The sequence below is a fragment of the Mauremys mutica genome, chromosome 7 (assembly GCF_020497125.1).
Source record: "Mauremys mutica isolate MM-2020 ecotype Southern chromosome 7, ASM2049712v1, whole genome shotgun sequence".
In the NCBI taxonomy this organism is placed as follows: domain Eukaryota; kingdom Metazoa; phylum Chordata; order Testudines; family Geoemydidae; genus Mauremys; species Mauremys mutica.
In genome coordinates, this window is record NC_059078.1 from 29965459 (window position 1) to 29978193 (window position 12735).

A 12735-nucleotide genomic window follows, 5' to 3' on the forward strand; every position below is an offset into this window, starting at 1 on the left:
TATGCTTCCTAATATTCTGTTAGCTTTTTTGACTGCCGCTGCACACTGAGCAGATGTTTTCAGAGAACTATCCACAATGACTCCAAGATCTTGTTCTTTTCTTTCTTAATTTAGAGCCCATCATTTTATATGCATAGTTGGGATTATGTTTTCCAATGTGCGTTACTTTGCATTTATGAACACTGCATTTCATCTGCCATTTTGTTGCCCAGTCACGCAGTTTTGTGAGATCCCTTTGTAACTCTTTACAGTCTGCTTTGGACTTAACTATCTTGAGTAATGTTATATCATCTGCAAACCTTGACACTTCGCTGTTTACCCCTTTTTCTAGAGCATTTATGAATATGTTGAACAGCACTGGTCCCAGTACAGATGCTTGGGGGACCCTGCCACTTCCTGCTCTCCATTGTGAAAACTGGCCATTTATGTCTACCCTTTGTTTCCTGTCTTGTAACCAGTTACTGATCCATGAAAGGACCTTCCCTTTTATCCCATGACTCCTTACTTTGCTTAAGAGTGTTCGGTGTGGGACCTGTCAAAGGCTTTCTGACAGTCCAAGTACACCACAACAACAACAGGGTCACCCTTGGGCACTTTTGTTGACCCCTTCAGAGGATTCCAATGGACTGGTGAGGCATGATTTCCCTTCACAAAAGCCTTGTTGATTCTTCCCCAACAAATCATGATCATCTTTGTGTCTAATGATTCTGTTCTTCTCTAGCTTCAAACAATTAGCCTGGTACTGAAGTTAGGCTAACTCGTGTAATTGCCAGAACCACCTCTGAAGCCTTGTTTTAAAAATTGGCATTACATTACCTATCCTCCAGTCATCTAGTTCAGAGTGATTTAAGTGATAGGTTACATACCACAGCTAGTAGTTCTGCAATTTCATATTTGAGTTCCTTGAGAACTTTTGAGTGAATACCAGCTGGTCCTGGTGACTTATTACTGTTTAATTTATCAATTTGTTACTGTTAGGCCTTAAAATTTGTTACTGTACTAAAGTCAAGAAATAGCACATCTACAGCTTCTCCCAATTCACAAGGCTTGCTGTGACAGATTTTTGTTACCAATCTGCCTGGAGCATCAAGTGATCAGGCTGATGCCGCAGGATCATTTGGGGAGGAGATGACGTAACACACCAAGTGTTTAAATTTTAAAGCTTTATTAATAAAATAATGAAATACAGCAGAGAGTGCTGGGAATGCTCCCCTGTCACTCAGGGGAAGAAAGAAAGTATTAGAGCCCCAAGCCCTCACCTACTTTCATACTCACACACGCACTACCCAAAGCTGGCCAGGCCTGGGTGTAACATAAGAAGAAGAGGGGAAGGGATGGACGGGAGTTTTTGCCCTGGGCCAAGGTCGTCCAGGGAAACTGCTGTAATCTCCAAATTGCTTTAACTCTCAGGAGGGTTTTAAGTCCTGGGCTCCTTTGGGGATGTTCCATTCTGTGACCTCTGTTCCTGGTGCTCCTTGTGCCAGTCCAAACCGCTTTCTGTGATCTCTTTCCCTTTCCCAAAACATCCCGGCTCCGGAGACTGTTTTCTTTTCTGACTTGGCCTTCACTGGGCTCGCTGTTATCTTTGCAGCTATGGGTCTCACTTAGTTCTTCTTTTCTCACAGCTGGTCGGGGGGGGCGGGGGGGGTTGGACTTCCCCCCTTCTGTCTTGGCAGGTAGCAGCTGGCCTTGAGCTGGCTGGAGTTAGCTTTTTATCTTCAGACTGAGCTTGCTAGCTGCAGTGTTGAATTAACCCGTTCTCTGCTCCTTTCCTTCCTCCCCTCTCGGCCTCTAGTACTTGCAAAGGAAACTTCCACTCCCCACTCACACACCTTTGACCCTCCCCAAAATGCTTTGCGATGCTTGCAACAGCATTAGCAATATACAGTGTTGATTCACCTTCCCGGGGGACTCCCTAAGGGCAGGGGGCCATTGGGGTGTGACATTACTACCCTAGCAAAGAAGGATATTAGGTTGGTTTGACATGATTTGTTCTTGACAAATCCATGTTGACTATTGCTTATCACCTTATTATCTTCTAGGCACTTATAAATTGATCATTTGCTCCATTATCTTTCTGGGTATCAAAGTTAAGCTGACTGGTCTATAATTTCCTGGGTTGTCCTTATTCCCCTTTTTATAGACAGGTGCTATATCTGCCCCTTTCCAGTCCTCTGGGATCTCTCCTGTAGTGGGCTCCTTCTCCTGTAGGGCTTCAGGCCCCAGAGCTTATACATAAAACTACTAATTAGAGTCTCATCCTTTAGTTGAAATCCCATTTCAGCTTTTCCATTATTTTGCCCTAGATGGATGTCTGGCTAACCAGCCTACAGTTACCCAGGTCATCCAGCTTGCCCTCTTTAAATATTGGCATAACATGAGACCCTTTCAGTCTTCTGGAATGTCATTGGTATTCCAAGATTTATTTAAAAATGAACATCAGTCAGGGCATTGATCTCCTCAGCCAACTATTTTAGTACTCTTGGGTGCAAGTTATCTGGCTTGCAGATTTAAAAAATGTTTATCCATAGTAGTTGTTGTCTAACATCCTCCTCAGTTGCTAATCGACTTGTAAGTACTTCATCATCCTCATAGGATATAAGCACATCATCCTGCTTCTTTTCAAACACAGAACAGATAATTTATTGAACATTTCTGCCTTTTCTGCATCATTATTAGCAGTTTTACCATCTCTGTCTTGCCATGAGTTTATACCATTCTTAGGATTTCATTTATTCCTAACATACTTTAAAAACTCCTTATTGTCCTTAGCCCAGCCAACCACAGATTTTCCCTGATGTCTTTAGCTTGCCTTGTAAATGTTCTGCACTTTATAACTTCTAATTTAGATCCATTGTTATCTATTTTCCCCCCTTTCTATTTGTTATATATTGCTTTTTTAGTTCTAATTGCTGCCTTCGCTTTGCACCGAGCCAGGAAGGACTTCTAGCTAAAGCTGTCATCTTTCCTTTGGCTTTTTGGTCAACAAATAAACTCCTCTTAAAATCTCCCAATTTTCATTCACATTTTTTCTGTTTAAATCCCCCCCCGGTCAATTTTGCTCACAATTTTCCTCAGCTTTGGGAAATTAGCCCTTTTGGAGCCCCAAGTGTAGGGACTGTTTTCTGTTAGCCCATATTGAATGTAATCGGGTCACGATCACTGGTCCCTAGGCAACCAGCAACTTCCCATCGAGTGATTCATTCCTCTTTAGTCACCATGATGAGGTTCAAAATAGAGTTACTACATGTTGGGTGTGACACCATTTATGCTAGAAACTCATCCTGTACAAGGTTTAGAAATGCTCATGATGCTTTACTACTTGTTGCTTAAGGCCCTCCAGCAGATGGCTCCCAAATTCAGGTCCCACACAGCAACAATTTTTCTTTCCACACATTAAAGACAGGTGCTTAAGGAGCATCTCGTCCTGCTCTCTGGTTTGATTCGGTGGTTTGTAATAGACCCCGTCCACGTCCCCACCTGTACTTTGCTGATCCATGTGCATTCCTGTGAGTGGAGCTATCTGAGGAGGCAGGGCTCCCTCCTCATGTAGGTGAGGCTGTCTCAGGGTGGGGGTGGGGCTCTATCCCTCTGTAGTAAGAGGAGGCCCTGATGTATAAACCTTGGTATCAGAGACCCAGTATGAAGCCTAAGGCCTGAATTAAAGTAATGGTCAAGACTTTGCTAACATAAAGCAAAGTTAAGCTGTGAGCCAGAGGCAGGCCCTGCTCACAGAAGCTGGCAAGGAAAGGGCTGATACTGCAAAAAGACACATACCTAAAAGGTACTGGACACCAGATATCAGAACATTCGCATATTTGTACACTCCAGACGGGTAACAAGGAACAGGCTGACCCATCCCAATGACAGGGCCCAAAGCTTAATATGATGGATAGAATTGTTTTGTTTGAATCAACATGTACAAGGTGAGAGGCGGCACCTTACTATGTAGAGGGGTTGTACCTTGCTACGTAGAGGGGTTGCACCTCAATACGTCAGGAGTGATGTGTAACTTGTTTGTACCTCTGTATAAGAATGCACCCTTGAGTGGAGGTCTTTGTCCGGCCTAGGGGGCAGTGGAAAGTCCCACCACTGACTGAGCTGAGTCCATTGTCAGGGAGCACATAAGTACTAGCTAGCCACACCTCAGCAGCACCTTGGACTTCTATGCCGGGGAGCTGGAGACTGTGTTTCTCTTTGACAATAAACCTGGTCGATGTGCCTTCGTACCTTACTAGAGTCTGTGGTCATTGGGGGTTCTCTCGGGGTCTGCTGTGTCAGCTATCTGCGCAGAGCTGGGACAGCACACAGAGGGAACACACGCACGCAGCCAACTGATATCAACATTGAACAGAGCAGAGCACCACACTGGTAGCATCTGACTACACTCCCCACCCTCCTCCTATTCCTCACCCTCCTCCTCTGCCTTGGCCTGGCCATTCTAGCCCATGGTGTTGCCTGCTGCAGTGGCATGTCTCTGTTTGCACTGCCTGCTCCTCCTAGGGGTTCCCCTCACTCTGGGGGGGGGGTGTCTCCGAACTTGGGGGGGGGGGCAGGTCATCATTTGCATGCAGAAAAACAGGGCTGGATTATGACATTCTGTCTGAGGCCCTAAGCTATGTCAAGTGTAAGAGGCCCCATACCATAAAAAAAAAGGATTTACTATTTTGCACAGAAAGGACATTGAATATATAAACACGACAGCTTTATATTTGCATATATACAAAGGCGAAGTTATAAAAATAGAATAATAATCTAACTGCAACACATCTTGCAATATGCCTGTTTGCATTATAAAATAGTTTCACATTAACATATTTTCATCTATGAGATTTCTTAATTAGTAGATATGAAAACTTTATATCTACAGCAACACAAAAGCATTTACAGTTACACGGACCAGCTCACTTAATGGAAGCAGTGCAACCTGCAGTATGTCTGTTTGCACATCACATTATTTTTCATACTGACATTTAAAACATTTTCTTTTATGATTTTTGGAAAGCAAAGTCATTGATGATGTCCTCAAATGATAAGCTACGGAGTTTGTCACTTTCGATGCACAGAATGCTTAGGGCAGGTAACTTTCTTGCAGCATTGTTGTCCGCAGTTCATTCTTGATATATTTCAGTTGCGAAAATGACCATTCTCATGAGCGGTTCAAAAAAGAACTGGATAAGTTAATGGAGGATAGGTCCTTGTTGAACCCTATTACAATATTCCGACAGTGGCCAATGCCAGGTGGCCCAGAGGGAATGAACAGAACAGGTAATCATCAAATGGTCCATTTCCTGTCGCCCATTCCCAGCAGCTGGCAAACAGAGGCTAGGGACACCATCCTTGCCCGTCCTGGCTAATAGCCATTGATGGATCTATCCTCCATGAACATATTTAGTTCTTTTTTTAACCCTGTTATAGTCTTGGCCTTCACAACATCCTCCGGCAAAGAGTTCCACAGGTTGACTGTGCATTGTGTGAAGAAATACTTCCTTTTGTTTGTTTTAAACCTGCTGCCTATTAATTTCATTTGGTTCTTGTGTTATGAGAAGGAGTAAAGGAGTAAATATGTCTGCAGTTAACTTGCATACCAGAATCATAGAATCACAGGACTGGAAGGGACCTCAAGAGGTCATCTAGTCCAGTCCCCAGAGGCTGGAGTGAGTGGCAGAGTTGCAGCTCACACAGCAAAGCAGACTGGAGGACTAAGGGGACACATCTGTCCTAGCATCGGGACTGCACCCTGGGTGATGTCACATCCCTTCAGTCCCAGTAGGTAACAATACAGAAGCGACTGGGGGAAACCGAGTCAAGTGTATTTTTCAGGAAGATGACACAGACATTTTCCACATCCTTTCATAAAACCAAGGAAATGGCAAACAAAAAAATGCCTGTATTATAGTATCTATCTTATATGCATTATATATATATGTGCAGTATCTTATGTGTATTATAGTAGCACTGAGAGGCCCCAACTGAGAACGGACCCCTGCTGTGCACACGGCAGGAGACAGTCCCTGCCCCAAAGAGCTCACAGCCTAAATAGACAAGACAGAACTGGGATTCCAGGCCCCCAAGTTCTTCTCCCAGCTCTGGGGGGCCAGGTGGGGTGGGACGGCTGGGACTCAGGCCACCTAGGCTCTAGTCCAGTATTTTGAAAAACAACTTCCCAGAGGAGAGGGAGGAAGGAAGGCCCAGTGACTGGGCACTAGCCATGGATGCTGGTGACTTGGGGTCAATTCCTAGCTCCGCCACAGACTCCCCAGTGACCTTAGGCAAATCTCTTCCCTTTGCTGGACCTGAGTTTCTACATTGGCAATACGGAGGGGACAACCTCTCTCTCCCAGGGGGATGCAAAGATTGATCTATTGCTTTCTGCGGGGCCATAGCTTCCCAGAACCCCCTCCTATTGACTGACCACTCCCCCCTACTCCTACCAGGTGCCGGGCTTTAAACGCCCTCCTGTCTGTACCCAGTGGCTCTGGTTCTTCACCCTCCGGTTAGATACACAAATTGCTGAATAGCCCCGGCGTCCGATTCAGCCTGGATTAAGTAATGTGTATGCGGTGCTCTGGCACAAGACCCTTCTCATAAACAAACCAGGGAAATACAACCTAGATGGAGCTACTATGAGGTGGGTGTGTAACTGGTTGGAAAACTGTTCCCAGAGAGTAGTTACCAGTGATTCACAGTCATGCTGGAAGGGCATAATGAGTGGGGTCCCGCAGGGATCAGTTCTGGGTACAGTTCTGTTCAATATCTTCATCAGTGATTTATATAATGGCATAGAGCGTACACTTATAAAGTCTGCAGATGATACCAAGGTGGGAGGGGCTGCAAGTGCTTTGGAGGATAGGATAAAAATTCAAAATGATCTGGACAAACGGGAGAAATGGTCTGAAGTAAATAGGATGAAATTCAATAAAGACAAATGCAAAGTGCTCCACTTAGGAAGGAAAAATCAGTTGCACATGTACAAAATGGGAAATGCTGCCTAGGCAGGAGTACTGCGAAAAGGGATCTGGGGTACATAGTGGACCACAAGCTAAATCTGAGTCAACAGTGTAATGCTGTTGCAAAAAAAGCGAACATCATTCTGGGATGTATCAGCAGGAGTGTTGTAGGCAAGACATGAGAAGTCATTCTTCCGCTCTACTCCACGCTGATTAGGCCTCAGCTGGAGTACTGTGTCCAGTTCTGGGCGCCACATTTCAGGAACGATGTGGACAAATTGGAGAAAGCCCAGAGAGGAGCAACAAAAATGATTAAAGGTCTAGAAAACATGACCTATGAGGGAAGATTGAAAAAATTGGGTTTGCTTAGTCTGGAGAAGAGAAGACTGAGAGGGGACATGATAACAATTTCCAAGTACATAAAAGGTTGTAACAAGGAGGAGAGAGGAAAAATAGAGTTGCAGTAAAGCTGCAGGGTGCGGATGGATGGGATCTGGTGGAGCTTGGACCTGGGGGGAGGGGAGGTATAGCTGGGACCCGCAGTGGGGGGGGGGCAATGAGGCTGGCACCTAGGTGTCCCACTGCCCCAACACCACTGAAAACCCAGCCCAAGGCTTCCCCAGCTGAGTCCCCCAGTGTAAAACAATCTCATGATTTTGGGTGAGCCTGGCTCATGAGTTTTAGGGTTGGCAATACTGGTGATTCCAGCATGTTGACTCGAGCTCATCTGCACTAGTAAATTGATATTTCAATCTGAGGTCATAGAAGATTCCAGTCTGAGGGGGACATTTTTGTGCAAAACCCTTTGGTGATCACACAGAGACACTGTCTTTGTAAGCAGGACATGTGAGTGGCTCACATGAGGAGGACTATGTAACACACTTTTGCTTAAGCCGGACATAAGTGTCTTAATGCTCTGCATGTCCTGAATGCCCATCAGCATTACACGACCGGTCCTTTCAGCACAGCCTCATGACAGTGAGTTACTGACACTGGGTGTGTACGTGAAAAGGTGGGGACAGTGACCTCAGCCTAACAACCTTTTGCCCTGCATCCCAAAAAGCTGCTTCAAGCATTTCTCAGTAACACCGACGTGGACATTTGGCCAACCACAGTTACTCAGTCCACAATTCAACTATGGCCTGTACAGCACGGTCCCTTCAGTCTGCTCTGTCCCAGGACCCAACACAAGGTGGGAGCCTCCCGGGTACCACTTAGCTCTCTCAGGAGGCCCATGGCAGCTATTTAACAGGCTCACACTTTGCCCAGCCTCTCACCCTGCGGCTCTCTTCTGCTTAACAGACAGAGCACAAAGACCCCAGACCCGACAGGACACAACAAACCTCCTAACCCCAAAGCCTTGTGTGAGCCCCCCCCCCCCCGCTTCCCTGGGGAGGCCTTGGGGGATCATCTGTGTCCAGGCAGACAGCTGGAATCCCCCACCTCATGCAGCCCTACATTCAGGGCTGCTTCTCCTCATGGAGGCTTCTTCCCCAGCATGCCTCCCTTGGCCAGTCTGACCCACCCATTCCCTCCTCCTGCCAGGCATCCTGTGGGTCACACCTCTGGTTTCCCATGTGATTCTCTCTACATACCCCTCCCAACCCCTGGCTTCCTTTGCACTGTGGTTTGGTAACAACTCACAGCCCCTAAATAACCTCCCCTCAGAGATGATGGGTACAAGCAGTTTCCTCTAGGATGCCCAGTCATTAGCATAACTATGCTGGGATCAAAGTTAAGAACTCTCCATTGTCCTCAGCGTGGGCAAGACCTGCTCTCTCTCCGGCTGGGAGGGCACAGGGTTACGCATCGGGACAGGCATTCATGGTACAGCAGTTTTCTTAAGAGCCACTCCATAGTATGAACCAGAATTCATAAGCTGTACAGACAGATCCCTCAAATCTGCATGAGGAACGGGGTGAAATTGGGCACGAATTAACCTGACCACAAGTGAGGGAGGTTAGGCTTGATGAGTCATTAAAGAGAGAGTGAAGGAGGGGATACAGCTTGGGGACATAGCATGTGCTCTGGGATACCACAACCTTTCTGTGGGGACAGCACCATGCTGGGGGAGCCTGGATGGATGCGGTCTGACCCTCACCTCTCTGACTCCGATTGGGATCCAGGCCCTGTGGCCACGTGTGCAGATTGCGGAGGACATAACAGAGGCCATGGCAGACAACACTGAATGGGCATCACTGGTGACCAGTCTCTTTGTACCCGTCCCTCCCTTGTCCATAAATACTATGGATTTGGGACAAAGGAAAATAGATCAATTGGTGCCCATTGCCCAGCTACTAGCTGACCAACAGGGGAATGTAGCTTGGGTGACCAGATGTCCCAGTTTTATAGGGACAGTCCTGATTTTTGGGTCTTTTTCTTATATAGGCTCGTAATCCCCACCCCCGTCCTGATTTTTCACACTTGCTGTTTGGTTGCTCTAAATGTAGCTGAGGCCAGGCCTTTTTCTCTGAGGCAGGGACCCCCCTCAATGGGCAGGGCTCCATCCGTCAGCTAACAGGGCTCCTGTTAGGGGATGTTTCTCCATCTGCTGTACGTGGGGCTCTCTACTGGGGGGCAGGGCTCTCCTAGGACTGGCCACACCCATTTAGACCAGTGGGCCCATCTAGCCTGGCATCACGCCTGTGACAGTGGCCATTGCCAGTTGCTTCAGAGGAAGGTGCAAGAAATGTCCCACCTAATGGGGAATTCTGGGATGGCCTGCCCCACAAAGGCCCTTTTCCCCTGGCTGAATCAAGCCCTGAGGGTTTATTTCCCATCTATACTTGGGTCTTATGTAATGTAGGGTGACATTTTTCTACCCCCTCTGGGTGCGGCCATCAGGAGTAGGGCTCCCTCCCCATGTCGGTGGGGCCATCCCAGGGGGTGGGGCTCCCTGCCTATATCTTAGCACCCCATCCCCAGCTCTGGCCATTCTCAGCCATGGCGTTCCCTGCAGCAGTGGCAGGTCCCTGGCTGTGCTTCCTCCTCCTCCTGGGGGTTCCCCTCACTCTGGGGGACTCTGTTGCTGGGGGGCTGCGCAATGTGCCAGTGTCAGACCCAGAAGTCCAGCAGGCGGCGCACGCAGCCGAACAGACCTACAACCAGCGCAGTAAGAGCCTGTACTACTGCAGGGGGCTGCAGGTGCTGAGCGCCCAGAGACAGGTGAGTGGATGCAGGTGTCACAGGGGTCAGGGGAGGGGAGTACGGCTGGGGGTGCAGCCCCAAATGAGGGGTCTGGTGGGGCTGGGATCCAGGGGGGCAGAGTTGCAGTAAGGCTGCAGGGTGCGGGTGGAAGGGATCTGGTGGAGCTTGGACCTGGGGGGAGGGGAGGTATAGCTGGGACCCGCAGTGCGGCGGGGCAATGAGGCTGGCACCTAGGTGTCCCGCTGCCCCAACACCACTGAAAACCCAGCCCAAGGCTTCCCCAGCTGAGTCCCCCAGTGGGAGGCCCTTTGGCTAACTTTGCCCTTTCCCCTCATTCCCTGCTCCTTGCTCTGTGACACGGGGGATGGGCGCTAATGCCCCCTGGGGCGCTGGGAGCAAATCCCCTGAGGCCTGCAAAGGGCTTTGAACCCAGATCATAGCCCAAGTGGGACAGACTGACCCCTTGCCCCCCCACAACTGCGTTTGCTTGGACACGGTCTAGGAGGCAGCATGTGGCAATGGGGAGGCTCAGAGCTCAGCCCCTCGTATTTCCTGGTGTTCAGGGGCAGGGGCAGGGCTCAGGGGTCGTGCTGGGACTCATCCCCAGGCCGGGCTGCCCAATTTCCTGGCAGGTTGTGTCTGGGCTCATGCTACATCTGACCATGGAACTGGTCGAGACACTGTGCAAGAAAAACCAGGATGGCGTCGTGGAGCTCAAGAAGTGCCTCCTGCCGCCCCCGTCCCAGCAGAAGGTGAGAGGACAGGACTGGGCCTATTCGGGGTTCAGCTCCTGGGTTTGGGGCACCAGTTTGGTTTGCCAATAATTGATTTTCTGAGTGAGATGGGGGGTGGGGAGTCCCCTCATGCCGGGCACTGGGTGGAGCCCAGCTGAGGGACACTCCCCATGATAAAGCCCTTCCCATCTAACTGGACAAGCAGTGGGAAGGGGAAGAGGGGCCCAGATGAGGGAGGGGCTCACACTCACTGTTGCTCTGGCTGCAGGGTCCGGGTTCCGCTCTCTGCAGGGTGCTGCTTTCGAGAGCAAAGGGAAACGTTTCCATTGGGTCTAAACCCTGTATAACTGTATCATCATCATCCGCTCCTAACTAGCGGGGCCCGGCCCTGCCCCAATTCCACACTGCGCTGGGGGCGGGAGGCAGCTCAGCCAGAATCTATTGTGAGCCTGATTGCAACCAACCAACCAACCTCTGCTGGTCTTGGAGAAGGTGCAGAAGGGGGAATGGGGGTGGGGATTTGCTTGGTGTGGTGCAGAGGGAGGTGGCCTGGAGCCCTTTGCTATTCCTGCCCTTGCTGCTTTCCCAGCCCAATCCACCTCCAAGACCAGCCGGCTCTTTGTGTATCGAACTGGAGGGTAAATAGCAGGAGTTGCTGGGCACACTCCTGGGAGGGAGGTTAAAACCTGGCATTGCCTGAGTTGGGAGATGATTCTGGGGCAGGGGCAAGGAACTGCTGGGCATGGCAGAGTCACAAGGATGGGGAGTGGGGAGGTCACTTACCTGAGACCCTGGGAAGCTGGGTTTTAGTCCCTGCTCTGCCAGACTTCCTGTGCAAGCCTGGGCCCGTCGCTTCCCCTCTCTGTGCCTTGGTTTCTCCATCTGTAGAATGGGGCTAGTAGCACTGCCCTTCCGCCCAGGGTGGGTGTGAGGGTAAACACACAAAATACAGGACATACCGGATACTAAGCTCAGTTAGCTCTTCAGGTGGTTTTATGCCCCACAAATCCACAGCATCTCACCACTGCACACACAGCAATGACTTTACCATCACATGCCCCACCCACATTTTACCAGTGGGGAAACTGAGGCACAGAGACACGTGACTTAACCAAGGTCATGCTGTGACACTGGGGGGAAGAGGACAGCTAGGTTTTACTGGGAACCCCTCTGCGAGTCACCCCCATTCTAATGTGCTTCATTCCTCCCCTAGAAAGTGCGCTGTAACTTCAAGATCTGGTCTCAGCTCTGGCTCAAGAGGACACAGATAGAGCAGCAATGCAACTCGGTCGGTCACTAGGCCCTGCTCTGGCTCACGCTGAGATGACCATGAGCCAAAACGTCTGCTCCACCATCAAAGCTTTGCAGGGGACAGGCCGTCTCCGTCTTGCACTTCTTTTCTCTACTCCCCCAGCCTTATTCCCAGCACGTGGTGGGACATCAGTGTCTTGAATCCAAACTTGGGTTGGAAATCAACCAATTCCTCTGCTTCCGGGCTGATTTCTAATCCCTATTTAATGACAAAACTGGAGCCTCTGGGCTCTTTCTGTAACCACTGGGTCTTGGACCTGCTTCACTAGCAGCAATAAACCACTTTACTGCAGCATCTCACCATGGTCGGCTCAATGGCTGGTTATTTTTCATTGCCCCATCTGCCTCTTACTCTCCCCATACACACACTTATGTCCACATTCCCAATTTGCATGGCTCCAAACCCTGTCCTCTCCCCTCCGCCACGCCACTGGCCTTGTCCCTCAGTGTCTCCTGTGAGGCTCTGGGCACTTCACACACTCACACAGGGGCCACGGCTAGGAGCCAGTCACCAAACATTTCCCCCCACCCCGCTGGGATCTGGCATTTGCAAGCACGACAGACCCAGGCCGTGCGCCCACTCATGTCAACTT

At 49.4% G+C, this 12735-nt stretch overlaps 1 pseudogene; it reads left to right on the forward strand.

Moving 5' to 3' along the window:
• Nucleotides 1-3917: 3917 nt before the first annotated feature.
• LOC123374029 lies at nucleotides 3918-12419 on the forward strand (annotated as a pseudogene).
• Nucleotides 12420-12735: the final 316 nt, after the last annotated feature.